This window comes from Pelmatolapia mariae, linkage group LG3_W (genome assembly GCF_036321145.2).
Source record: "Pelmatolapia mariae isolate MD_Pm_ZW linkage group LG3_W, Pm_UMD_F_2, whole genome shotgun sequence".
NCBI lineage: Eukaryota > Metazoa > Chordata > Actinopteri > Cichliformes > Cichlidae > Pelmatolapia > Pelmatolapia mariae.
Genome location: NC_086229.1, coordinates 24,524,852 through 24,552,626, shown reverse-complemented (window position 1 = coordinate 24,552,626; position 27,775 = coordinate 24,524,852). Strand labels below are relative to the sequence as shown.

The 27,775-nt window shown below is 42.9% G+C and overlaps 1 protein-coding gene across 1 annotated transcript in view; it reads right to left on the bottom strand.

Annotated features, from left to right (window-relative positions):
* The window catches only part of LOC134624293 (NACHT, LRR and PYD domains-containing protein 12-like), a 521,298-nt gene that overhangs the window by 169,450 nt on the left and 324,073 nt on the right, over positions 1-27,775 (bottom strand). The gene's annotated exons all lie outside the window — the stretch shown is intronic.

The window sequence follows — 27,775 nt, the reverse complement described above, 5'->3', positions numbered from 1 at the left end:
CATTCATTTTTGATGGCAGATTCATGAATGATTATAAGAAGAAATATAGTCTTGACTTCCTGCTGGATCTGTGCTCCCATGTGAAGGACTATCAGACTAAAACAGGTCTGCATGTCCTTCCGTCATTATGTAATGGGGAAGGCTTTAGGACCCAGGGGATCCAATGGAGGGTATAAAAGTGGGTTGAAGAAGTACGTAGATGCCTGGAGATTCGTCCTATGTCAAGAGCAGCAGAAGTGATGTTTGTGATGGACCATCTTGATGGCAGTGCTAAATCTGAGGTCTGTTTTCATTCGAGTACCAGTAGAGACTCTCCTGACAAGATATTTGACATTTTATTTGAGAACTATAGCTGTACTCAGTCGTATGTAGCTGCTCAGCTACAGTTCTTCCAGCGCACCCAGCGAGAAGGGGAATCTCTGCGAGATTACTCTCATGCCCTTAAATCTTTAATGGACACTGTAATCTGTAAGACACCAGGTGGTATTCCAAATTCTGATATATTGCTAAGGGACCAGTTTATTGAAAATGTCCATGATGATATGCTGCGCAGAGAGTTGAAACAGCGGGTCCTTCAAACACCAGACATGTCCTTTCTTGCCCTACGCAGTATTGCCCTTAAGTGGGCCGATGTAGGTAGGCAGGGAGGGAAAACTAGGTCCCGAGCCTATTCTTGTGATACGAACTGTCAGGTAGTAGAGGGAGTTAATGCAGGGATGCATGCAGTCACCGCTAGGCCTAATGATGACATTCTACAGATAAAAGAATGCCTTCGTAAACAACAGGTTCAGTTGGATACGCTCATGAAGCAAATGTCTGTCCATTTTTCACAGCCCTCTCAGACTGGACTAGCCCCGACCCCTCCCACAACTAGGCCTTTTCGTTTCCAGGCAGATGGAAAGCCAATTTGCCATCGGTGTGGTAGGGCTGGTCATATTGCCAGGTTCTGTAGAGTAAAACATCCAGCTATAAAGAATAGTGGTGGGTCTCATGCTGATGCACATGCACATGTACAAAGTCAGGTTGTGGAACAAGGCCCTGAGTCTCAGCCATCGGGAAACTAGGTCCCTCTGGTGCAGAGAGCCAGGCATCAGGAACAGGGTTTACAGGCTCAGCTGAAGTTGTTATGGAAGATCCCTCTCGATTAATTGGGAATTGTCCAGTGGTGGAAATAGAAATGGGGGGTGTTATAGTTCCCTGCCTTTTGGATACTGGGTCCATGGTCACCACTATTCGAGAGAGTTTCTTTGAGAAGCACTTCAGGTCACAGGGGGTGGGGCATTTAAAGAAATGTCAATGGTTACGCCTTAGGGCAGCTAATGGGTTGAGAATCCCCTATACAGGCTACATGGAGCTTGATGTGACTGTTTTTGGCGGCACCCTGACAAAAATGGGTGTGTTAGTGGTGGAGGACCCTCCAGATGGGAGCGTCCAGCAGCCACAGAGTGTGCCTGGCCTCTTGGGGATGAATATCATTAGCCGTTGTTACCACCTACTCTTTGAGCAGTTTGGCCCTCGTCTGTTTGAATCCCCTGCCCTTGAAAATGCCAGTAAGACGTGGAAAGAGACACTTCACAAGTGTCAGCACATTGAGGCTTTGAATACATCCGGGTATTTAGGTAAAGCAAAAGTCCACGGTCGAGCCGTTTGTGTCCCTGCTGGTTCATTGAAATGGATACGTACTAGATGCCCCTCTGCTGCTAACATTAACTTTCCATCAGTGCTCCTGGAGCCCATAGCAACAGGTAATCCCCTCCCAGGGGGCATCTTGGTTTCCCCGGCCCTCCTTTCTGTTGAACAGGGTGTTGTTGACATTCCGGTGGTTAATGTGGGAATTGAGGATGTTTGGTTACCGCCCTGTACACAGTTAGGTGAATTGCATGTGGTTGACCCGCCATCATCTGGGGACTCTGTCATCATTGAAGAGTCTGATGATCCCACGATGCAGATAATGATGCACGAAGTGACTGTACAGACACATCTGCCCCTTGATTTTTCCGAGCTCTCATGGCCTAACTTGTCCAATGAACAGTCACAACAGGGAGTGTCACTTTTGCAGAAGCACTGTTCAGTTTTTAGCCATGGGGAGGGAGATTTAGGATGTACCACATTGGTGGAACATGAGATCCCTTTAATGGATGATGCCCCAGTGCGACAGCGGTATCGCCGACTTCCACCCTCTCAGTATGAACAAGTGAAAGCCCATATTAAAGATTTGTTGGATCGGGGGGTAGTGCGTCCAAGCAGTAGCCCTTATTCTTCTCCGATTGTGGTCGTTTTCAAGAAAAATGGAGAGATTAGGCTGTGTGTCGATTACCGTTTGCTTAATGCCAAGACACGGAAAGATGCTTACCCATAACCCCGTATTGAGGAGTCATTAGATGCCCTGACGGGAGCACAGTGGTTCTCTACATTGGACCTTGCAAGTGGGTATAATCAAGTACCAGTGGCTGAGAAGGACAAAGCTAAGACTGCTTTCTGTACCCCTTTTGGTCTTTTCAAATTCAATCAAATGCCATTTGGGCTCTGTAATGCCCCTAGCACCTTTCAAAGGCTAATGGAGCGGATTTTTGGGGATCAACGTTTCCAGTCCCTTTTATTGTACCTGGATGATATTGTTGTGTTTTCATCCTCCTTTGAGCAGCATCTGGAGCGTCTTGACCTGATCTTAACACGCCTCAAAGAGCACAATCTAAAGTTGAAGCTGGAGAAGTGTCACTTTTTCCAGCCGGAGGTTCAATACCTCGGGCATGTAATATCTGCTTCTGGGGTGGCGACTGACCCTTCTAAGATTAGTGCAGTGGCTGAATGGGCACGACCAACTACTTGTACAGAGCTACAGTCATTTTTGGGATTTGCCTCATACTATCGGCGTTTTGTTAAAGGTTTTGCTAAGTATGCTGCCCCGCTCCACCGGCTGGTGGGCGAGTTGGGAGGTACCAGGAAAAAACGTAGAAGTGGTGCCAGTGGGGCAATGTGTCATCTTTTGAGTGAGGAATGTGAGAATGCATTCCAAACACTAAAAAGGCTGCTGGTTAGTGCCCCAGTATTGGCATATGCAGATTTTGCTAAAACTTTTGTCCTTGAGATAGATGCTAGCCAGGCGGGTTTAGGTGCAGTTTTATCTCAGGAGCAAGAAGGAAAGAGACGGCCAGTTGCTTTTGCTAGCCGGGGCCTGCGACCTAGTGAAAGGAATATGTCCAATTATAGCTCTAGGAAGTTGGAATTCTTGGCACTAAAATGGGCTGTCACTCAAAAATTCCGTGAATATTTGTTGGGAAATAAGTTTGTTGTGTTCACGGATAACAATCCCCTTAGCTATTTGCAGACTGCTAAATTGGGAGCCGTAGAGCAGCGATGGGCCTCAGAACTAGCTGTGTTCAACTTTGAGATCAAATATAGGCCAGGTCCCAGCAATTGCAACGCTGATGCTTTGTCACGGCAACTGCATCCACAGAGTCCATCTGGCCTGCTTCCAGGGTTGAAGGTTCCACAGGAAGTGCAAGATCAGACAGATGTAGGACAACTGGGAAATGCTGTTGCCGCTACGTGTAGAGCCATAGCTGCCTTTCCATCCCGACCTAAAGCTGATCTAATATCCCTTCAAGCTGCTGACCCGGTAATTGGCCCTTTTTCACAGTATTGGGAAAGAGGGAGGCTGCCTACCAAGCAGGAAATGGGTAACGTAAGTAAGGGAGTGAGAAAGTTGGTGCAACAGTGGCCCAGAATTAAGTTGAAGGAAGGTGTCTTGTATCGTCAAGTTCAGACACCTGGTGATGGCCAAGTTTTGTTTCAACTGTTGCTACCCCAGTGCTTGCAAACAGAGGTCCTGAGAAGTTTACATGATGATCATGGGCATCAAGGCATTGGACGCACTACCAGCCTGGTGAGAGAAAGGTGTTTTTGGCCCTTTATGGCAGGTGACATTGAGAAATATTGTCAGGAGTGCGATCATTGTGTCTTGGCAAAGGCTGTAAAACCAAAAGTTCACACATTCAGGGGGGGTTTGGTGGCTTCTAAGCCCCTGGAAGTCATTGCTATTGATTTCAGTGTTTTGGACAAGTCTAGTGATGGGCGTGAGACTGTACTTGTGGTCACCGACGTATTTTCAAAGTTCTCTCAAGCATACCCTACAGTAGATCAACGGGCAAGTACAGTGGCACGGGTATTAACTGAAAAATGGTTTTATATCTATGGGGTCCCTAAGCGTATCCATAGTGATCAGGGAAAGAGCTTTGAGGGAGACTTGCTGAAATGTCTGTGCCACCTGTATGGCATAGACAAAAGCAGGACCACACCATATCATCCTGAGGGCAATGGACAATGCGAGAGATTTAACAGAACACTCCATGATTTGTTGCGCACCCTCCCTCCTGATAAGAAAAGAAAGTGGCCGCAATACTTGCCACAGGTATTGTATGCTTACAATACCACAGAACATCAGTCCACCGGCTTTTCACATTATGAGCTTATGTTTGGTCAGAAGCCCCAGTTGACCATTGACTTCCCAGTCAGAACCTATGTCTAGATCTGCGCAGGAGTGGGTAGAGGAGCATAAACAACGTCTAAGTTCAGTTTATGTGCATGCGAAAGAACAACTCCAACAAGCTGCAGAGAGGAGAAATAAACATTTTCAGCCAACAGTTACTTCCCTTCTCTCCCCAGGTACTCTGGTTTATCGGAAAAGTCATCCTTTAGGCCGCCATAAGATCCACGATGCCTGGGATCCTATGGTGTATGTTGTTGTGCAGAGTATGGACAAAGATGGCAGGGTTTACAAAATACGCCCTAGAGATCGTTCAGGTCCAGACAAGAACTTAAATCGGGCAGAGTTGAGAGTAATACCCTCAGGTATTGTAGCACCTGCCCCAGATGAATATCCTCTCGCTGACCCAGGGCTGGTAGTTGAGTCACCCCGGCAGTCAACATCAGATACACCAGATGATGATAGTGAGGCTGATGATCGAGAGCATGAGGGTGGGAATGGATGTTTGTATCTGTGTGTGCCTGTATGTCTGTGTCTATATGTCAGGTTGGGTATCAGACGCCACCTCTCTGGGGACATCTCAGGTCCTCCAAGGTTTGGAGGCCTATCTCACCCCACCACTTCCCCTGCTGGTGGCGGACGCCCTCAGACATCGGTGCGCTGGTGGTTCTCTGTGTCCGGGGTTGGGCGCCCAGGTACACACTGGCTCACTCCTTGGCGGCTGCTTATTGGGGCTTGGAGCCTGGGGCTCGCTCGGGCTACTTCGGAGGTGGGGTGCCCTCGGCCTCTCGGCCTGGGGCTCGGTCACTCTGGCACAGCTGGCTGCCGGCGGAGCTCACGGGCACGTCACTGCAACCCCCCCCGGCCTCTGCTCCGCAGCTGCTGAGTGACCCCTCATCTGGGGCTCTCCTCAGCTCTTTCTGGGACAGTGGCGCGGCTGCCCCTCTGTTGGTCTTCCTTGGTCTCTTGTGTTCTGGGGGCCTCTGGATGTCTGGAGTTTTGATCTCCTCCACACCTGCTTCATGCCCTGGAGGACGGAGCAGTGGCCCCCCACACCCTCTAGCAGAACATTACATGAAGGAACCTTTTAAAAAATCAAGCGCGTCCATGCTCACAGGTGTACACACGGGTGATCACACACACAAACTACACCCTTTTTGGCTCCTACCTCAAAGCACACTGTGCGCTGTCGATCTTACGTGCTGCACAATAATGTTTAACATTTAGTATTTACTGCCATATTCCCATATATCATTGTGATTTTGTTTATTCTATTACTCTTGTTTTCTTCTGCTTGTTTTCTTTTTTCTTTCTCAACAGGTGATCCAGGTGGTCAATATGTATTCTTTTTTTTTTTTTTTTTTTTTGTCTGCTTATTCTGTTTGTTTTTGTTTTTTGCCCTTTTTCCCCGTCCTTCTTCCCCGCTGTCTTTCTTTCCCTCCTTCCTTCTCCCCTTTCTTTCCCCCAGTAAAGTCTGTCCCGCATACATCAAATGAAAATAAAATAAACAATTAAAGGTGAATCAAATAGACCATTACGGCAAGGCTGAGATGGTCCATTTGGTAAAGTAAATCCGTTGGGCATCTTTCTTCGCCTTTAGACAATAATTCTAATGGCAAAAGATCCAAACGGGACAGGCAAAAAAAAGAAAAAAAAATATAGTGAGGCTGATGGAGTTGTACTCGCCGTTGTTCCAAACCCACCCCTAGATCAGCCATCCTCGGTATCTGTTCCAGAGCCTGTTAGTGAAACTAGGAGCCTAGGCTCGAGCAGCTTGAACCCTGTGTCCATAGTTCCAGAACAGCCAGAGGAAAGTGGGATTGATAATAGGGGAAATGTTTTAGAGCAGGACTCAGGAACAGTTCAGGGGCGGCCTAAAAGAAGTACAGCAGGAAAGCATTCTAACCCCTTTAATCTCCCAAGGTCAATAAATCAGACTGCTGCTGTTTTCACTAGCGATTCACAGAGCTCTCTTGTCCATAATGTTTTGCCCCAAAATGTATTTAGGCCCTGGCAGTAAGTGGTCACCGGGATGGTGACCTTTCAAAACGGGGTCAATTGTAATGGGGAAGGCTTTAGGACCCAGGGGACCCAATGGAGGGTATAAAAGAGGGAGTAGCAGCAGGTGCTCTTCATTCCCACTGACGAGCGGCTGTGAACAATGGTTGTGTGAGTAGGTGAAGAGCCTGAGAAGTTTTAATTGTCTGCTACGCAAACAGTTGTTTTAAACCTCTACAGCAGAGGTTCGAGGTACAGGCTGTTTTTCTTTTAGTTCTTTTTTAAAATTTGTTGAAATGTATTTGATGTTTATTGTATTTTATGTTTTTAGTAGTGATTTTTAGAAGACAAGCCAAGATAAGCCAGGTGTGCAGCAAACACAGTTGTCTGCTGGAGGTATGTTAACTTAATATATTTGACATTAAAAAAAGTATATTTATGCACTATAATCTAATTTATATTGTATTGCCTCCTGCAGGACAGGCTGCACATGTGAATTTGTCACTGTTTTTTCCTCCTCCTCTTTTTGTTGCGTTTTTGGTTTTAGTAGGGTCACCTTTTAAAACTGTTTGTTTTTTAATGCTGGGTTTGTTTTTATTTCTACTGGGCTGGTGCAATATTAGTCGGGCAACGTGCAGTCCCTGAGCTGGGCTCTTACCTTAGGGGAATTAGGTCTTTTAGAGGTGCTCCGTGTGGATTTGCTGTGAACAAGTTTTATTAAGAGTGATTTTAGTGCCACCGATTATTGCCTGGACTAAAACACTTAGTGCATGCGATAAGTGTTCTGTTGGGCTCGTATTTATTTGGGGTGGATTTCTTTCTTTTAAAGTAACGAGCATCTGGGACCACCGGGGTAGAGCAAGCCCTCAGGTGATAGCTGCATTGCTGGCAGGTTGCACCAATAAAACTATACTGTGGTCGTTAGTGACTTTCCCTATTTTGATGTTTTAGGCCTATTGCAAACCCTTTGTGTTTTCTTTTAAAATAATAAATTTTAACATATTTGACTGATATTGACCTTCTTGTCCCATTTATTCTGGGCTCGTTCCTGTGAGAGCTTTGGGCCCTGAAAGTTTGCCCGAGTAGTATAGAGGCCCTTAGCGAACACTCGGTGGCTTTTATCCGCTACATTTACAGTCAGTATTTTCAGCTCCTGCAGTCTGGTTCATAAAGCTCTCAGAGAGAAATGCCTCCATCCTCCTGAAAGTGCTGAAACTCCAACCAGAGAAGAAACGAGTGGAGCTGACAGGCTGCTCACATGAAGAGAGTGAAGTGAGGAGTTTGCTGCAGTGTCTGCCTTATATCTCACAGCTAAGGTAAATGAAATGCTCTTCACATGAGTTAAATATCTGTAAGAAAAGATGTGCTGTGAAAATAAGTGATGGAAATATTTGAAGCTCCATTATTTGTAAAGTGACAATTTTGACTTGTTATTGCCTATAAATGTCAGATGACCTTTAATGCTGAAACAGGACAACAGGATCTAAAACAAAGACGTTCTCATTAAAAAGGTTGGTTTGGATTTAGATTTGATAGGTGTAGAAATAACTGATTTCATGTTCAATTCAATAAGTTGATGTAAGTTGTGTGAATGAAGGTGATCATGTGACTGAGCTCATGCAGCAGAGTGTTGGAGTGCACACATGTGTTTGATGGAAACTTGAATGTTTGACCTGCAGCAGAATCATGAAATGATGTGAAGAAGAACGTAGCTCAGTGCTGACACGTCAGTCTTGTTTAAAGCTGCTCTTAAAACATCCTTTACACCTGAATCCATCATCGCTATGGAAACAACATGAAAGCAAACTCAACGAGTCCTTCAGTGAAGTAAATGAATGAGTCACATGAAGCTGTGCTTTATCTCTGACTTTGTTTTACTGAGCATGATGATGATGATGGTAGCGACTCTATAGTGAGCAGCAGGTGAAGATTTCAGACAGCAGAGAGGTGTGTGATGTCAGCAGCAGTTGAAGCTCCTGTTGTAGATGTTGTTGTTCCACTCTGTTTCTGTATTGTTGATATTTAGTGTTTTGCTCTCTAAAGTCAGACAGCTGCTCTGATGTGTTAAACATGGAGCATCATTATATACAGGACACACACGGACAAGTCCATCAGCAGTGTGTGGCTGTTTTTATGCAGCTCACATCAAATCATCACTAAATGTTTCCTTCTTATTGTTACAGTGTTGATCGTTGGAGTTCAGATGTTGATGAATCAGTCAGCTTCTTTGTGAGTCTGTTCTGTGCAGCAGCAGAGAGAGAACAGCAGACAGGAGAGAAGATCCTGGAGCTGTTAGCATCAGTGTGCACATATCAAACATTCCCTCTCCATGACAGATACATGAGTGATTATTATCAGAGTGACTTCCTGCTGGATCTGTACTCCCATGTGAAGGACTGTGAGGCTAAAACAGGTCTGAGTGTCCTTCCATCATTACAGTCAGTTTTCCAGTCAGCTCCTGCAGTCTGGTCCATAAGGCAAGGCAAGTTTATTTATATAGCACAATTCAACAACAAGGTGATTCAAAGTGCTTTAAAGAGACATTGAAAACAAAACAGATAAAAAGCATGATTTAAAATTGATTAAGACAAGCAGACAAACAAACAAACAAACAAAACCGTATTTAAAATCAAAAATCAAAACAGTAGATAAAATCAGAACAGTAGATAAAATCAGTAGTTAAAATGTAAATTTTGAAATTTAAGCTTAAAAGTGTGGATTTGGTGCTTTATTCAAAAGCAGCTGAGAACAGGTGAGTCTTCAACCTGGATTTAAATAAACTGAGTGCTTCAGCTGATCTGAGGCTTTCTGGAAGTTTGTTCCAGATATAAGGAGCATAAAAGCTGAATGCAGCTTCTCCGTGTCTGGTTCTGACTCTGGGAACTGATAAAAGACCGGATCCAGATGACCTGAGAGATCTGGAAGGTTCATACTGGGTCAGGAGGTCACTGATGTATTTTGGTCCTAAACCATTCAGAGCTTTATAGACCAGCATCAGAACTTTAAAGTCTATCCTCTGACGGACAGGCAGCCAGTGTAAAGACCTCAGAGCTGGACTGATGTGGTCCACTTTTTTGGTCTTAGTGAGGACTCGAGCAGCAGAGTTCTGAAGGAGCTGTAGTTGTCTGACTGATTTTTTTTAGGTAGACCTGTAAAGATGCTGTTACAGTAATCAAGCCTACTGAAGATGAATGCATGGACTAGTTTTTCCAGGTTCTGTTGAGACATCAGATCTTTTATCCTTGAAATATTCTTGAGGTGATAGTAAGCTGATTTTGTTATTGTCTTAATGTGTTTTTCTAAGTTTAGGTCTGCATCCATCACTACACCCAAATTTCTCGCCTGGTTTGTGGTTTTTAGGTGTGTAGATTGAAGTTCTCTGGTGACCTGTAATCGTTTTTCTTTGGCACCAAAGACTATTACCTCAGTTTTGTTTTTGTTTAGCTGGAGAAAATTGTGGCACAACCAGTCATTAATTTCCTCAATGCATTTACCAAGAGCCTGTACAGGGCCTCGGTCTCCTGGTGACATTGTGATATATATTTGTGTGTCATCTGCATAGCTATGATAGTTTATTTTGTTGTTCTTTATAATCTGTGCCAGTGGGAGCATGTAAATGTTAAACAGAAGAGGTCCCAAGATGGAACCTTGGGGAACTCCACATGTGATACTTGTCTGCTCAGATGTGAAGTTACCTATTGATAAAAAGTATTTCCTGTTTTCTAAGTATGTTTTGAACCAGTTTAGTACAGTTCCTGAAAGACCTGCCCAGTTCTCCAGTCATTTGAGTAATATGTTGTGGTCAACAGTATCAAATGCTGCACTGAGATCCAGTAAAACTAAGACTGACATTTTTTCCACTGTCTGTATTCAGACATATGTCATTAAACACTTTGGTTAGAGCGGTTTCAGTGCTGTGGTTCTGTCTAAAACCTGACTGGAAGGCATCATAGCAATTATTCTGTTTTAAGAAGTAATTGAGCTGTTGAGAAACTGCTTTTTCAATGATCTTACTTAAAAATGGGAGATTTGAGATCAGCCTGTAGTTATTCATTTGTGTCTTGTCAAGATTGTCCTTTTTCAGTATAGGTTTTATTACAGCAGTTTTTAGTGATTCTGGAAACACACCTGACATTAAAGAAAAGTTGACGATCTGTAACAGGTCTGACTCCAAAGTCTTTGAGACCTTTTTGAAAAAACTTGTTGGCAGGACATCTAAACAGCAAGAGGAGGAGTTCAGTTGACCTAAGATGTCCTCCAGGTCTTTGCTGTTAATAGGGTGAAACTGTTTGATGGTGTTTAAACAGTTTTTTGGTGGACACAGTACATATCCTGGATCTGCTGTTGATGTACCAATTGCTTGTCTAATCTTTTGGATTTTTCTCATATACACAGACTTCTCCATCCTTCTGGAAGTGCTGAAACTCCAACCAGAAAAAAAGCAAGTGGAGCTGAGAGGCTGGCCAGAAGATGAAGAGAGTGAAGTGAGGAGTTTGCTGCAGTGTCTGCCTTATATCTCACAGCTCAGGTAAATACAACATGATGATTTCATTTGCAGAACTTTTCCAGAATGTTGTCTGATTCCATCTTCACTGTGTTCCAGCTGTGACCCAGAGTGTGTGCACATCCATGTCTGTCAGATCCAGAGAGGAGTCCCAGCAGCTGGAGTCTCTGCTGCAGCTGCTGGGCTTCCAGCTGCTGCTAACAGCAGAGTTACACAGGAAAAGCTGCTGGTCTGTGGGGAGAGTTCTCAGACTGTGCGGCTCTAAAGTGATCTCATCCTCACACCCAGCAAGATGTCTGCCAGAGGAGGCGCTCTGCTCTTCAGACACACAACACAACTACACAGTCTGAGGCAGGAAGTGAAACCCTGACTCTCTTTTGTTCTTTTAACACCATTTGTCTTTGAATCTTTAGCTCTTGGTGTTCATCATTTCTGCTTTTTTATCTCTTCGATCTTCAGGCTTTCCATTGACGTGTCCTTGCTGCTGTCTCAGTGGGTAAGAAGAGGCAGAGCGGCCTGTCAGCTGGCTGTTGAACAGCTTTCTCTTGTGCCTAAGAAAGCCCGACCATCACACAGAGTAATGTTGAGGGCTGTCAGTAGTTTGGCTTCCCTGCTGAGATACTGGACAGTCGGACTGTTAGACCTGACTGAGACCTGCATCCCTGCTCAGGGTCTCATTGCACTGCTGCTCCATGATGGTCCTCTAACAGTCAAGTAAATGTCTTTCTGAACATCAGGACAAATAAAATGTAGATTTTACTTTAAAGCTTATTTCATATTTATGATCTCTGCAGACTGAGTGAAGAGAGCTTCCAGCAGCTTCTGTCTCTCCTCCATGAAACCCAGGACAAGGACTTGACGTTGTCCTTCTTGAGTAAGGTTGGTGGAGACCTGACCTCCTGCTGTCTGAGCTGGGAGCTTCTTCACTATCTGCTGCAGCAGCCGTCAGCTCAGACCATCACTGTGAACCTGAGGAAGAACCTGTTCTTACAGGAGGAAACCACACGTCTGCTTCCCTTTCTGGACAGGATTGTGTTTAAAAGGTGCTGAATGTAGTTTGATCTTTAACACAGTTTCTGCTGTTTAACCAGGAGGATTTGAAATGCTGTCTCATCTTTAATGAGCACTTTATGGATCCTTTAAACAAAGGTGGAAATAAACTGTTTGTTTTCAGGCCCAGTCCCAGCTTTGCGATGAGCGCCATCAGAGAGCTCTACAGAGCTCACAACAGTCACGCTGTACCCAGTTTACTGAGGTCACTCGGTCATGTGATCAACCTGAGCTGCAGAAAGCTGGACTCAGTGGACTGTGCTGCTCTGATCTTCATCCTCAAACACGGAGACAGTCAGACTGAACCTGCTGTGGACCTCCATACCAGCAGAGGGAGTAGAGTCCATCCTCCTCATGCTGGACAACGTTTCTCATCTCAGGTCAGATATTAGAGCTCGTTTCTCTGTGCTGCACCTGTGAGTGCTGAACAACACACTGCACTTTATTGGAACATAATTACACTGCTTCATAAACAAGCTAACATTTTACTATTAGTATGAGGAAAAGATTATTTGAACAGCTGAACAAGAAACTCAGGGTCACCATAACAAACACAGACCAGTAAACAGGATAAACAGTAACTGGAGTCGTTGTTGATGTTTACAGACAGTAAGCTGGTTTGAACAGATGGCTTTGAGTTCAGTGTTCCTGATCTCAGGAGGAAAGGAGCAGCTGATAGTGGTCCTCATAGTGGCGACATGTAGTGAAGCTAAAGCTTCATATCTTATATCATAGCTGGTAAGAGACGGTAATTACACTCTGATGACACAAACAACATGTTATCACTATACTATGTGTTCTTTAATGATGACCAGATGTTTATTTCACTATTTAACATCGAAGGTTTCATCACAGATGCCCCGCCCCCGACTGTTGTTTAGTCTCTGAGGCTCACACAATCTTTAGCATTGTGTCTTTAGCATTAGCCCGCTGTAATGGCAACAGTGAGAGCAGTTTGTTGTATTTTAATCCAACACAATCTTTACTAAGCAACAAAGAAATTCAGACTAACCAAAAGTTTTATGTTTTTTAATTTACACCCAAGGGCCAACTTATTACTGAACACGCTGCAACTTAGCATTAGCCGTCCTGTTTGTGGATATCATTCACAATATGCATGATTTATTTACAAAGTTTAGAAACGTCAGCTTTAGAATTTTATCATTAATTATACAGTTAATTCTTTAAAAATATATTATTGGAAATAACTTCTATGAAGTTTACTAATGAGGCCCAAACATTTCTGGTGATCTTCAGTGTTTCCCAAACTGCAGCCTCTGATTCGTTGCTTCTGATTTGTGTGTCACGTTTGTGATTTTACTAAATGGTATCATTAGCATTAGTGTCATTTTACTCTTAGTGAATAAAAATTGGTCTAAGTTCACTTTTTATTAATTACAGTTATTATAAAGTGTTGTCATTATACCTCCTGGGCTACTTTCATCAGTAGCTGGAATTCATAAGCTCGTCTGCAGACACATTTGAATTGGACCCATTAAAATAATCTGCAACACGCTGTGTTTCTGTGGCTTCCTGGACACAAAGGAGACATTTGCTCTTCATCACTGCTGACAAATGATGCCTTTAATCTGATTATAATGCAGTAAACTATGAACAACGAGTTACCAGATAAACTGAATCCTTTAAAGCTGTTATCTGTTTACATCCACCTGCACAATCAGCCCAAGAAGTAAACTGGGCTCAGTGTGACTCTGAGTCTGACTGCTGATGACTGCAGGGCCGTCTCCACCATCCTGACACACAGGAGCCGGGACACACAGCTGGAATGTGAGACTGTGAGGTGGAGGACAGCGTGTTGGACCTGCTGTTTCCTGTCCTCCACAGGGTCCACCTCAGGTGGGAAAGACCACAGAAGAGTCTGAACCAGAGAGAACCTTGTTCACACTGGTGTTGATGCATCCTGACAGTTTCTCTGTTTGTCCTGTTTAGAGTCAGTAAAACTGTCCTCCTCCAGCTGCTGTCTCTGGTTCCTGTTAACAGTGAGAGGGACACAGTGAGGCGGGCGGTGTCCCTGTGTACAGCCCTGGGTGGAGAGCTGGATCTCAGTCACAGCACGCTGGATCAGAGGGTCTGTGGGGCTTTGGTCCAGATGCTGGACTCGTGTGAAGGGCTGACAGAGCTGGACCTCAGTCACTGTCAGCTCACTGACCAGCTGCTGCTCCCTCTCATCACACATCTGCACAAAGTCCAAGTCCTGGAGTGAGTGTCACACACTGATCCTTCTCTGGGAGGCACCAATACCCATCAGCCTGTTCACACACACTGCAGTAATATAATGTGCAGCGATCACTTAGAGCCACTTGTTGTGTTTGTGTTACAGTCTGAGTCACAATCAGATCACTGATGCTTCGACCGATGTGTTACTCCAGCTGCTCTCCATCAACCCCTCCATCCACTCTGTGCAGTGAGCCAACATGAAGGAGTTTCTGCTCAGACTCTCAGAGGAATCATTCACAGCCTGAGCTCACGTAGATTCATGTTATTCTGGGTGAATGACGTCTGCTCTCTCTGCTTTGGTTTCTTTCTAGACTCTTCAGCAACAACATCGTGCACAGAGCAGCCTTCAAGGAACACACGAAGTTTGAGATCTGGTGAAGTGCTCGCCATCATCATCATCATCATGGTCACCATCATCCTCGTCATCATCATCATCATTATCAGGGAGATGTAGTTTTATGGTTTCAGTAAAAGCTCTCCTTTCATAATTGCTTCATGCTAATCTGTAATGTACAATAGCAATAATAGGTCAGTAAGCGTTCACTTTAGAACAGTTTCTTTTTCATGTCGTGATTAAAATGCTTTGTTTTATTTAATTATTTAGAGACGAGCACATCTCAGAGTTTCTTTCGGAAGTTCTGCAGATTTTTATTTTATGGAGCTTTGAAGCCATCTAATGGTCATCGTAACATTTACACATCAGGTTGTATATTGTGATTAAAATATTTCCAAATAGTGAAAAAACAAAGTGAGGCTGTAACAGCTACATTGTACAGTTGTCGGTCGTCTTCGTTTATTTTTGGGACTTTTGCAATATTTGGTATACTCGCACACAAATGTTGATTCCACGAAATACAAACAGATACTGAAAAGCGTAACAGCTGAATCTTTTATTGAACAAATAATGAACAAGTTCTCAAAATCTTTTCTTTGGAATATAATGTTTAAATGATTTTCCTGTGTATAATAAAGCACAACAGAACATATCTGAAATGACTCAGGGCACCACAATAAAAGACATAAAAGTGAGGGGAGGAGGCAGATTCACAGATGTGTTCAAAAGTCTGCGAGAGAAACGTAAAGATGAAAAGGAGAGTAGAAGCATTCCTGCATAAAGCAGCAAACAAGTCGATTTAGCAACATGTGAATAATGAATGTGACTACATCTTTGCTCATAACTCAGAAACAACAAACACAGCTAAGGCAGAAAAAATGAATGAACTGTTCCCAGCTCTAAATGCAGCTTTTTACTAACCCCAAAGTTGATTCTGTCCACATGGATGTAGAGTTTTCAGTGGGAGAAACATCTTGTCACTTTTCTAAGTGACTTCTTCAGACTGTTGTAACTGCAGTGAATGATGTGACAGAGCTAAGCTGACTCATTTACAGAATCCTTAGAAGTCCTGAGTGAATTTGCACACAACAGGAAACATCCAAGTCCACACTTGCTGTAATTGATATTAAGACAAAAGACAGCCGTTAACTTGAGTGAGTCAGGACTCCACCTCTACTAGAACAACGAGGGCAGAAAATTCTCATATGAATATGAGATTCTTGTACCTCCATGCCACAATTCTGATCATTTTCTCTTCATTTTAATAAACAGCCGTTTACTCGTTGGTCCCTAAAACATATCACAAAAAGGTTCATTAGAAACATCTAAATGAGCTGTATGTAAGCAGCAATACTGTCACGGTCATTTTGACCCAGCGGTTGAAGTTTCCTGTGTGTTCTGTCATATTTGCATTGTGTTGAGGATCACTCCAGGTTTCCCAGGTTATTCGGTTCAGCGTTGTTTATTACATTTCCCCGTGTGTCGTCCCATGTGTGACTGTGGATATAGTGATGTGTGTTATTGTGCTTTGTCCCCACTCCTTGTGTCCCATGTTTTCCTCTTTCCATCGTGTTTTCTCTCTATGCCTCTCTCAGCTGTCTCTGTGTACTTTCTGTGTTATGTTTAAGGTCTACGTCTTGCTGTCAGCGTTTTCAGTTTCATGTCCTTCCCGCTCTGTCATGCCTAATAGTCCTCAGCTGTGTTCCCGCGTGTGTTTCCACTTCCCTCATTACCTTCTGTGTATTTATGTCAGAGTCCCCCTCTGTCTCATGGCTGTGTTTCCCTGTGTGTCTCCTTGAGTACCAGTTAACTTTTTCCCTGTTTAGTTTAAGTCTAGTTTTGGATGCTTTCCCCATGTTTGCCAATAAAGCTGTGGCATTTTGAGTTCATCCTTCATCTCAGTGAGTGTGAGTTTGGGTCCAGCTTGATAACTCCATCTACTGTGGGCTACATATACTGGGCTGGTAGCTCCATAGTGTTGCAAAGAAACTATTCAATGTGCAAAGTTTAAAATCAGAGGCTCTTCTAACACAGGAGCCATGTTGAGTTTAGATCACAGCGACCACCGGCAGTCTGAAATGGAATGAAGCCCATTGACAGCCAGCAGGTCTAAACAGGATGGCAATGATGTGGCTGCAGCTGACACAGGATTGGTTCAAACTAAACATCAGACGCATTTCACAGAGTTCACAAATAAACTCACGTTTTTATCTTTGAAGATCATCATAAAGTAGAATTGATGGTCCAGCAGACAACAGCAGGAGGTTTGAGCCCTTCTGATGCAGCAGAAACAGGATTTGGAGGAAGATGTTAATAGATCAGAAAGAATTGTACACTGTGAATCAATGCAAGTCTTTCTAGATAGACAGATCTTTAATAATCCCTCAGGTAGGTTCCTCTGGGACAGTCACAGATAGAGACACCAATTCTGACGTCCTTTGAAAGTTTTCATCACTCGTCATGTACACAGATGTTAATTCTACATATTCCTAGTACTGAACTCTAAATCAATATGAAGAAAATGCTCCTACTAATCTGCATATATGTTGATATCAAATCCTTTTCCAGCACATGGATAAATCTCTATAAATCTTTCAGTCTGATCAGAATGGGCACAGTGTTGTTATTGCAGCACTCCCTGATGTTTGAAAAGCTAAATGTCCATTTTAAAGTGGTCGTGTGTAGGATTGTGTTTCCTTCCTTTGTGCAGTTCTTACAGCAAACATGTTTGAATGTTTCCTGTTCCCCTGATGCTTCTTCCTGTTGGATAAAGTTGGTTTGAATAACATGTTCTTATAGGTTTCAATGAACTTCAAACTGTGATCCACTTACAAAACTGTCTCATTTTATTGGAACGATCCACATTTGCATCCATTCACGGTACATTTGACATCTGAACACGTTTGTACACATGATGAAAGGACAGATGGTGTTTGTGTGTCCTTCTTAAACTTAGTGTGAATGTTTCATCATGTAGAACTACTTAGAACAAAGTCTTTGGGAACATTTGGAGAACACGTTTAGGAAAGTAACATCCTGGTAGAACATTTTCTTAAAGCAAAGCAGAGCTGCAACATGACTGTGAGGATTCACAATAATAAAGTCACAATACTTTATTATTATGAAGACTAAAGTGCACCTTAATGCTGCCAATGAATACACATGTTCTTTGTGAAAGCATGAGCACAGCTGACATGCACCACACTGACCCCACTCGCCCCATTTCTTCATCCACTTCTTGCTCTTGTGCTTGAAATGAGACGCAGACGCAGCAAAAGTCAGAGGCTCTAAAATCCACAAAAAGGGGGCTTGTTAGATCAGGATATTGATGTGATCCATAGAAAACATGGATAATACACCACTTTATTTGAAGACATCTGTAGCACTGCCTCAGCTCTGGATGTTTCAACAGACTCCTCTGTGCACCTAAAGAAAAGGTCAAAGGTCAGCAGCACATGTAGTTGGGACAATTCTTCATTTACAAACAATAGTCGCACAAACTATACAATTATTTTCCTCCAATTAGGACTTTTCACTTGCAGAAATGGTCCTGTGTGATTTCTAGGCTGTGATATAAAAACTAGTTCCTAATGGCAGCGATTCAGTCAGTAAACATGTGTTTCCTTCACCAACCTCACACACAGATCCAATAAGATCAGGAAGTGGGCAGTATAGTACAATATGTGTTATTTTGTACTGTACTGCCCAAACTAAAGATCTGCTGAAGGGTTGGAAATGATTCAGATGTTTATTTTGGACGATACAGCAGAAGATCAGACATGAAAGTGGAGATAACACAGAAGACCAGCAGCAAAGGGTCAGAGGTCAGACTGGGCCACGTGATTCAACAATGAGCCAATGATCATCAAGTAGTGACTAAAGCAGAGCCCTGACGTTCTGACATTTATCACACAGTTAGAACAAATGTCTGCTGATGACTTCATCTCATGAAATGACTGATAGATGTCAATTCATTGATCAGCTGAGCTGCTGCTGCTGATCTTCATCGTGCACAGAAACATTCAGCTTGTTTCAATCAGTAAATAACTCCCACTACTCTCAGTTTGAACTGTTCCCACTCAAAATGCTGTCAGAACAATGATCATTGTAGAACTTCACAAACATCACGTGTTGTTTTCCACATGTAAGATCAGCAAACATACAGAAACTTCCTGTTGCCACACACGGCCTCTAAAATCTCTTCCACGGTTTCTGTCTGAAGTCCACTCTCTGTGTCGGATCCACAGGAAACAACAAGATCTTATTAACATGGTTTTCAATGTGTCTCCTTCCAAAAAGTCCAACCAATGAACAAATGTGTATATTTGTGGAGGCCGAACAAAAGCATGACACATTTGTCTGTTTCTATAAACTGGTGTCAAACACAAATATGAAGAGTTTCATTGACAGACTCCAAAATGCCCCCGCAGTGAATCAGAGGGAAATCCTACAGTGTGCAGAGAATCTTAATGGCTCCAACATCAACACATCCACAATGTTGGATCCAGTTCTACCTCACAGAGTTACTAAGACACACCCTCTGCCAGCATTACAACAGCTCCACCTGCTTCACCTGCCTCCTCAGCCTCTGTACACCTGAAGAGAAAAGAAAGGCTCCAAAAGCTCAAATCTACAAAGGATTCATGAAGTTTCATCCAACAAGAACATGTTTGCCTTCCACAGTGTGCTGTTAGACACCACTGTACCTCTGCCATTTCAAAAAGAGCAGCTTGGGAACATTTTGGCTCCAAACACTTTGTGTTTAACTTCCTAATCTTTGTTTTCTTTGTGAACAACATCTGGAGCTTTTTGACTCATAGAAACATCATTTTGTTCTTTAGATGACAGCAGATTGGGACTGAATAATCAATCACCATCAAACCAATAAAGATGCTGATTTTACAGGAACTTTGTTGGAGAAGCTGTAAAGACATGAAACTGGTGGAGATCCCAAACCAGTTGATAGTGCTGATTATTCCAAATAAAGCTGTTTTCCATTTGAGATGACTTTCTGTCCTGATACATAATAAAGATGTGAGTTGTTTTTGAGCCCCTGTATTAAAAGTAGATCCAGTTTAAAGTCAGCTTGAGTTTGATGTCTTTATGTCAAAGTTTTAATCTGATGTAAAATGTATAGAAGTCCATTACTGTATATAGTAACTGTTAAATGTCTAATATACTCCAGTAAGCTATAGTACTTTTTCCTTTGGGAAGATACCATCTGTGCAGTCTGCAATTCTGTAGAAGAAAGATGTTGAATCTATTTAATTATTCTTGAAAAATAATTTATTTCTGTGCATTTTTTTCCACACTGCATCAAATTAAAGTTGATTATGTTGATTAAGCATCTTGAGGTGGAGGCTGGGCGGTGGTTCCCTTTTTTTTTTGCTGGGAGTTTGCAACCCTATTAGTTAGGTTGCTTAATATTTCTGCTAAGTACTCTTTAAAATACCAGAATAGGGAGGATGGAGTAAGTTTAAGTTTATTAGATTGATCAGTATTGCTGAACTATGAAATATTTTGGGTGCAGTGTATTTTTTACATACAGGTATAACAGAATAGCTTTAGTGTTGTTGTTTATTTAAACTTGAGTATGAACTTATACAAAATGCAGCAAGATATTAAAAAAACAGTTTTATTGATTAAAAAACACACTATATCGGATTAATATCGGTATCGGCAAATATCCAAATTTTTGATATCGGTATCGGACATAAAAAAGTGGTATCGTGCCATCTCTAATTAAAAGTAGATCCAGTTTAAAGTCAGCTTGAGTTTGATGTCTTTATGTCAAAGCTGCTCATGATGTTGAGCTGCTTATGGAATAAAAACAATGAAAAATCTGCCTCAATATAAAAGCATGTAGTCCAGACTTAAATGGAGCCTGTTGTTAGCTGAGGTCCACACACAGTGTTTGACAGTGTAAACTGTGTGAAAGGGCTGCTGGTGGAGCTCACTAGGATGAGCAGGTGACCATGTGCCACGAGGTGGAGAGCAGCTGGCCTGGCTTTGATTCTGACCACGTCCCCTTTCTCTCTCCCTCTGCTTTGCTGTCACTTATCTTCACTGCTCTGTCCAATAAAGCTGAAAAAGGCCCCAAATCAAAGAAATCTGCTGCAGCCTCTGAAATGTCTTCTGTTTCCTTCCCGACGGCTTTTTCACCATCAGCCCATCAGACAGTCCAGCAGCATTTATGATGATGTCATGATGTTGAAGAGACTGCTATGGTGGCCTCCCATGACCCCCAGCCTCATCTACACTGAGATGCAGACATTTGAAAACATTCAGCAGACAACTGAATAATAGTCCAACACAACAGTCTGTGTACAGACACACACTGACCTTTCATACAGTCAAAGGAGTCAATCAAACACAGCTAGTTGAGTCATTTCTTGTGTGAGTCTAAAGTGAATCTAGTATTTGAAAGTCCACTTCCTGTATTTGTTGTTGAAGACTTCTTCAGCTTCTTCTCGAGGACATCAGCTGCTTGTTTGGCAGCAGAGGCAGTTAAGAAGCTTCCTGAAAAACACTGAACAGTGAGTTCACTGTGGCATATGACAAATTCAGCTTTCTATGTGCAAATGTGTCTGTGTCAACCTTTCAAATGCTGTTGAATCCAAAACATCAGCGGCTCCTTGGCTGCTCACTTCATGCACTTCTGTCTTTGTGACAGTCCAATGACATCACAGCTGTTTCCGCCCCCAGTGTCTCAGGACTGGACACCTTTAAACATGTGGAGGATCAAACAGCCGTCCAGCTAAACATACATGAAACTATCAAAGCTGACAATCATTCCAATAACATCTAATGGTACATATATATAGACACAGGACTACAAGGAAATGGCTCTCAGCATCTGGCTGTGGGAACAAATGAGTCCCTGTTTGTGTTCAGATTGTGTGCATGTTTTAGACGTGTGTCACATGTAGAAACACAAAAATCCCACAATGACACAAAGATGTGTTTGACACAACTGTGCAGCTGTAAGTTGTTTCTAATGATTCATTGAAGCTCTTCTAACATTCTGGAGACAATCAGTCCATGAATCTGTTCAACACCACAACAATTTGACTTCAATGTGAACGTTTGCCATTAAATAACCTTCTTCATCCAGCTGACAGCATCCTTCATCCTATGATATGAACAGTTCCTCCTGTTGATGACAAACCTCTGACATGATCTGCTTGAGGAGCTTTTTCATGTGAAGCTCTCTGAGCTCAGGGCTAAGTTGCTGTGTTTCATCTTTAAGAGCTGCTGCGTCCTCGCCGTTCTTCTTCTCCTAATGACACCATTTCTGCTTCAGATCTTTCACTGGGCCTAAAACAGATGAAGAGTAGATCTACTGCTGTTCACTGTTTGTGTCAATATGGAGAAATATGAAAGACAAACACAGCACATACAGAGAAATGTAGACAGAATGTGCAGCCAGTGCAGTAAATGGTCTAAATATCAGCTCTTTAGAAAATGATCCTGATGAACATGAAACTAACATCCAATGAGAAACACAGCTTCCTTGTTTCATGTCCAATAACAATAAATGAAGAGCTAATAAAGAGCTATTCTATTGAAAAAATCTGAGGGACATTAAAAATGTGTTTTTCACCAGAGACAAGAACATAAATATAACGTCACAGGTAAATGAACATATTTCAAGTAAACAGCTGGACTGATCAGGTCCAAACACAGAGTGATCAACAAACAGCTGTCATATCTTTATATATAAGCTCTTTATAAATCCTGTTCACTGCAGTCTGTTTACTAATAATGTCAAACTGTTAGAAACACAGAAACATGGTCTTTGTTCACATAAACCTGTCTGGGATCCTTTGTTGTTCTTTTGATGCAGAGTTACATTATAAATATAAAGAGTTATTTCAGAGTCTCATCAGTTTTCCTGCATGTCTTTATTGAACACATCAGCAGGGCTGAAGCTCTCATGTTAAACACACACTGATCTATGGACACGTTCATGTGTTTCTAACAGAACCAGGCTGTTATCAGCTGCACTAACATGATGTCACACACACTGAATGTAACAGTGACATCATCACACAATCAGCTGTGATTGTTTCACTGTCATCAAACTAGTCAACAGGAAGTAGAATCAATAGAAACCAATCATTTACTGACAGCATGTCTGATTGAAATAAGTGCAGATTATGTATGAAGTATAACTGCACACAGTAACTGTGTTACAATAAGGCCTTAACAGCGCCCTCTGCTGGAGTGTTTCAGTACTGCGTTAACTAGAATACACCACCTCCTCCTCCTCCTCACACCACCTGCTACAGCTCTACTCTTCTATGACTACAGTCATCCACAGCACTGATGTGAGGTCACATGGTTCATATGTAAGGAGCACAGAGACGTCCTAGCAGCTGACCTCAGGTCAGTTTAATGACTGTGAGCAGCAGCTGTGTTCTTGTCACTGTGACAGGGAGACACTCTCAGACACAGCGCTCATGTCAGCTTGTTCTCATGCAGGAGGATCAGGAGCTCCATGTTTGTCTTCATGTTTGAATCATGATGTGTTTGTGCCATCAGAGTCTGTCATGAGTACTCAGGGTTTCACAGCAGCTCTTCTGGATGCTGACGAGGACTCCAACCTCATGTTTCACCTCTCTGAGCTTCTGATGTCTGTGAACACTCGTGTTTCTTCTCTGGGCTCATCTGGACAAAAACACCTTTCTGTGTTTGGCTCCAGCCTCATTGTGACTGACAGGAAGTGTGTTATCCATGAGCTTCTTTGTTTCCTGCTGTGTTTCCTGTCTGTGGACAAACACGAGTGTTTCACCTGAGGACTTGGTTCCTTCCACCTGTCCATACAGGACATCACGCTGTCTTTTCTCTTTAAATGCAGCTCCAGGTCCTTCCACGTGCTGCTCTGTATTTGTGCAGTTTGTAGTGTGTCCTGGGAAACGTAGCACACATGGTGTTCTTCTGCTGTTTCCTCCTTTCACTGAGTGTGAAACACTGACGCTGTGCTGTTGTTCACAGAGCTGATTCTAGCTGCAGCTGGACTCTGTCATCTAACTGAATGTGTTGGTGCTGATCACGGGGCTCTGAGGGGGGAGCAGCAGGAGGACTCTGGATGCTGACGTCAGTGTATCTGTGGAAGCTCACACAGCGTGTCTCTGTCATTCAATATTGTGCTATATATTGTATCTATGCAAAGATGAACAGACTGTGTATTCACTGGTCTCTGTGCTGCTGACTGCTTTGCTGCAGCTCTGATGTCATCATCACTCCCTCCTCCACCCTCAGCAGTCCCAGCATGCTGCTGTGGTGCACCCCACCCTCACTCTACACCTGAGCCATAGACCACACCCTCCACCTCAATACACACCACAGTTTTCTCTGCTATGGAAATGAGATCAGGAGGAAATCATTATTATTATTATTTAATAAATGCTCACATTAATGTGGGCTTATTTGTTTCATATTAGAAACATTAGTCGAGTGTTTTTAGTATAAAATGGTGAAAGTCCCTCTTTTTGCTCCTCCCCTCACCTGTGGATGGACGGTGCTGTTACCGTGGTGACAGCTTGGATGTGTTTCAGTCCTGCCTGGTTATCACTGCAGGAATCTTTCACATTTATTACAGGTAATAACTCTGATTTTTCTGTGTATTATGAACTAAATGTATCCTGATACACACAGAGATGATGAGCAGAGGTCACATGATGACAGAACAAACATGGAGTCTTTGATTTATTTAGATATTTATTGATGAATGCAAACAAACCCTGACACTGAACCATCGTCGAGCAGAACAAACCTGATCACATGACCTGCTGACCCAAACAGTGAAAAGCTCCATGGCAACAACAACAAACAGCCTCACATATGTTAACAGAGGCTGTTAGAAGCACAGAGTCTTTACAGTCTTTCTCCTGTTTGTACACAGATCTCTGCACATCTTCATCACAGTTACTCACAGACGTGCAGAGTGTGTGGATATCAAAGCTAAGTTTCCACCATGTTTGTAGTCTGTACTGGGACTCATGGAGCATCTCTCTATGAGCACTCAGTGCTTTAAACAGTGAGTCCCAGTTTAACCAGCAGCCTTCACACCACACATCACACAGACATGGAAACTTCAAACCCTCAGACTGAAGTCACTGGCAGTCTCTGGCACCAGCGACTGCGCTAACAAACATACAGCAAACAGTGAAGGTTTGGTAGAGAAAGCCGGTTGGGTAATACCAAGGATGCAGCGGAGGAGGCGGGGTTACATTACTAGATGATTAAACATGAAACTATTTTGCTGATAATAATTGAAACAATTAAAGAAAATCAACAACCTATTTATGCAACACAATTCATAATTTTATAAACTGGAATGATGAAATTATATTGGCCGGATCTGATTATTGGGGGGTCATGACCCCCGTAACCCCCCTGGAAATTACGTGCCTGGTCCTGAGGTCAAATCCACCATCTTTGTTTCAGAGCTTCATGTTCTCCCGTGTTTGTGTGCGTCCTCTCCGGTACTCCGGCCTCCTCCCACAGTCCAAACACATGCAGTTAGTGGGGTCAGGTTAACTGTGAGTGGTTGTGTGTCTCTCTGTGTTATTCCACCTTAATAAATGACTTCCTGTTAGCATTAAGTGCTTCTGTAGGACTGATGTCATTTTCATGGTTGGATCATTTAAATGAAGCTGGACTCAGATGCAGTAAATAAGCTGATTGATCATTAATGAATAAAGCTGGTCAAATACATCACGTGGACACATGTGATTGTGTAGTATTGATCCCAATGCTGGTATTAGTCCTGGATCAATAACACTGGATGGATGCGTTCAGCATGGAGCCCCTGAGCTGTGTTACAGACAAACATGAAACTGACAGGTCTGTGTCATTCACAGTCTGTAACACTTCTAAACAACAGAGGCTGACCCAAGTGCCTCAGAGCCAGGCACGCTCACATCACAGCTCTCTAAAGAAGTTTCAAAATAAGAGCTGAAAGCTGTGTTTGCTTGTGTTAGCTTATTATTGTGGAGACTAACATTCAGTGATCATGTGTCAAGGTTATTATCGTTAACGAAAACTAACGAAATAACGAATAAAAAACATTTTCGTTAACGGAAATAAAAATAAAAACGAGACTTTGCAATAAAAGGAAAACTAACTAAAACTGAAATGACCGTTCACAAAACTAACTAAAATTAACTGAATTTATAGAGAAAATGTGTTTAGTTTTCGTTGATGTGTATGTGTCATACGTTAGTCTAGGGTGAGAATGAAGTGTATTTTCCAGGTTATGTTCTTGCTGTGCCTTATTATGCCAGCAGGTGGCAAGTACCTCAGTCGGGTCGTCTGTGTTGCCGCTCCGTCCACGAGTCCAATTTGGGATTACTTTGAATATGACTGTTTTGGATAAAGCAAGTGTCTTGTAGTGGAACGAGACAAATTATGAGGGACATTTCTAAAGGGAAAAAAATCCCACAAACCTTAAAGTGCACTTGAAAAGCTCACACAAGAAGGCTAACCTAGCTTACCTGGAGAAGGTAAGGGAGCACGCCCAACCCTCATCCCCAGAAACAGAAGCTAACCCCAGGCAAGGCAGCGTGATGCATCCCGAGACAACAGGACTGGGATATCTACATAACTGTGTGAGTCAATTGCCTTAACACCCGGTGCTGCAAGAGTTAATAGTCTCATTGGGGCCCAAGATATACATTTTATAGTTGCCTGGTATCAATGGTTGTTCATCTGCCTTTATTTATTTATTTAAAGAACCCATAGGTGGGAATGTGAGTTGTCTTTCTCTGCGTGTTAGCCCTGCGACAGACAGGCGACCTGTCCAGGGTGCAGGGTATGGTAGCTGGAATAGCAACATACCCAAGGATAAGCAGAAGAGAATGACTGATATGATGAAACTGGGATTTTGTTACACTTAATTATTGCAAACACAACTAAAACTAAACTGAAACTAAGGATTTTCAAAAAAATAAAAACTAAACTAAACTAGCAAACAATTGGTAAAAACTAATTAAAACTAATATAAAATTGAAAATCTGAAGTCAAAACGAAATAAAAATAAAAACTAATGAAAATTGCAAAACTATTAAAACCCTGTCATGTGTTCAGACTCATAATGATTACTCTCATAAATCCTGATCTTTGTATTTACTGTGTGTTGGATCAATAACTGAGATTCATCGTATCACACAGCTGTGCTGCTGCTGCTGGTGATGTCAGCACATCTGGAACAATACGAGGTATCTGCTACCAGACTGAGCAGGACGTGAGACCTGTGGACTGTTTAAAGCTGTCCCTCCACAGGTCACTCAGACCTGATCCACACCTCAGTGATATTCTCTGACTTCCTCAGTAGAGACAGAAACCATTCAGATCTGGGACGATCAGCTGACTGATGATGTCACACAGACTGTGTTTTTCAGGAACAGTGATTCTGATGTGAGCCTGCTAGCTGACAGCAGACCTGATGAAACCACATGTTCACATCTGTGAGGACAGACTGGACTCTTTGACTGCACCTTGGTTCTCCTCAGAGGTCTGTACAGGAGCATGTCCACCCCCACTGAAGATCTCAGTCACTGTGAAACATAGAAACCTGCTTGTGTGGCCTCTGCCTCACATGTAGATGCAGCTACAGGTTTCTCTGTCAGTCAGACTGAAACAGTGTCCTGATGCTGCATCATTCAGCTCTGTGCCCCAGTCAGCATCACTGTGTCTACCAGTGTCAGTGTTTCTTTTCCTGTAACACTCAGCACAGGCTCAGCTGGTATCCAGTGTTGGACTTTCAGCTGCTGTGATAGATCCTCTAACATAGATCAGCTCTGCTACATGTTGTTAGAGAAGTGCAGCTGCCTGTCATGTCCTGATGTTTCTCTGGGTCAGCAGCTTCTCCATCAGAGGTTCACATGGAGCTGATCCAGTATCTCCAGTAACTGTGTTCTGTGCCTCACTGGTTCATCCTTCTGTCTGTGTGACGTCAGTCAGATGTTAAACTCTGTAATCTTCACTGTGTCACAGAGTTCAGTGAGTCCCGTTATTCACAGGATCAATCAGATCATCAGAGAACAGCTGATCAGCAATCAGTGGTGCCAACAGCGCCTCCTGTGGTGAGAGGATGCAATAATGAAATGTAGCATTTTTCCACTGAACACTTCCAGTCATGGAAACTGTCTGTTGGATC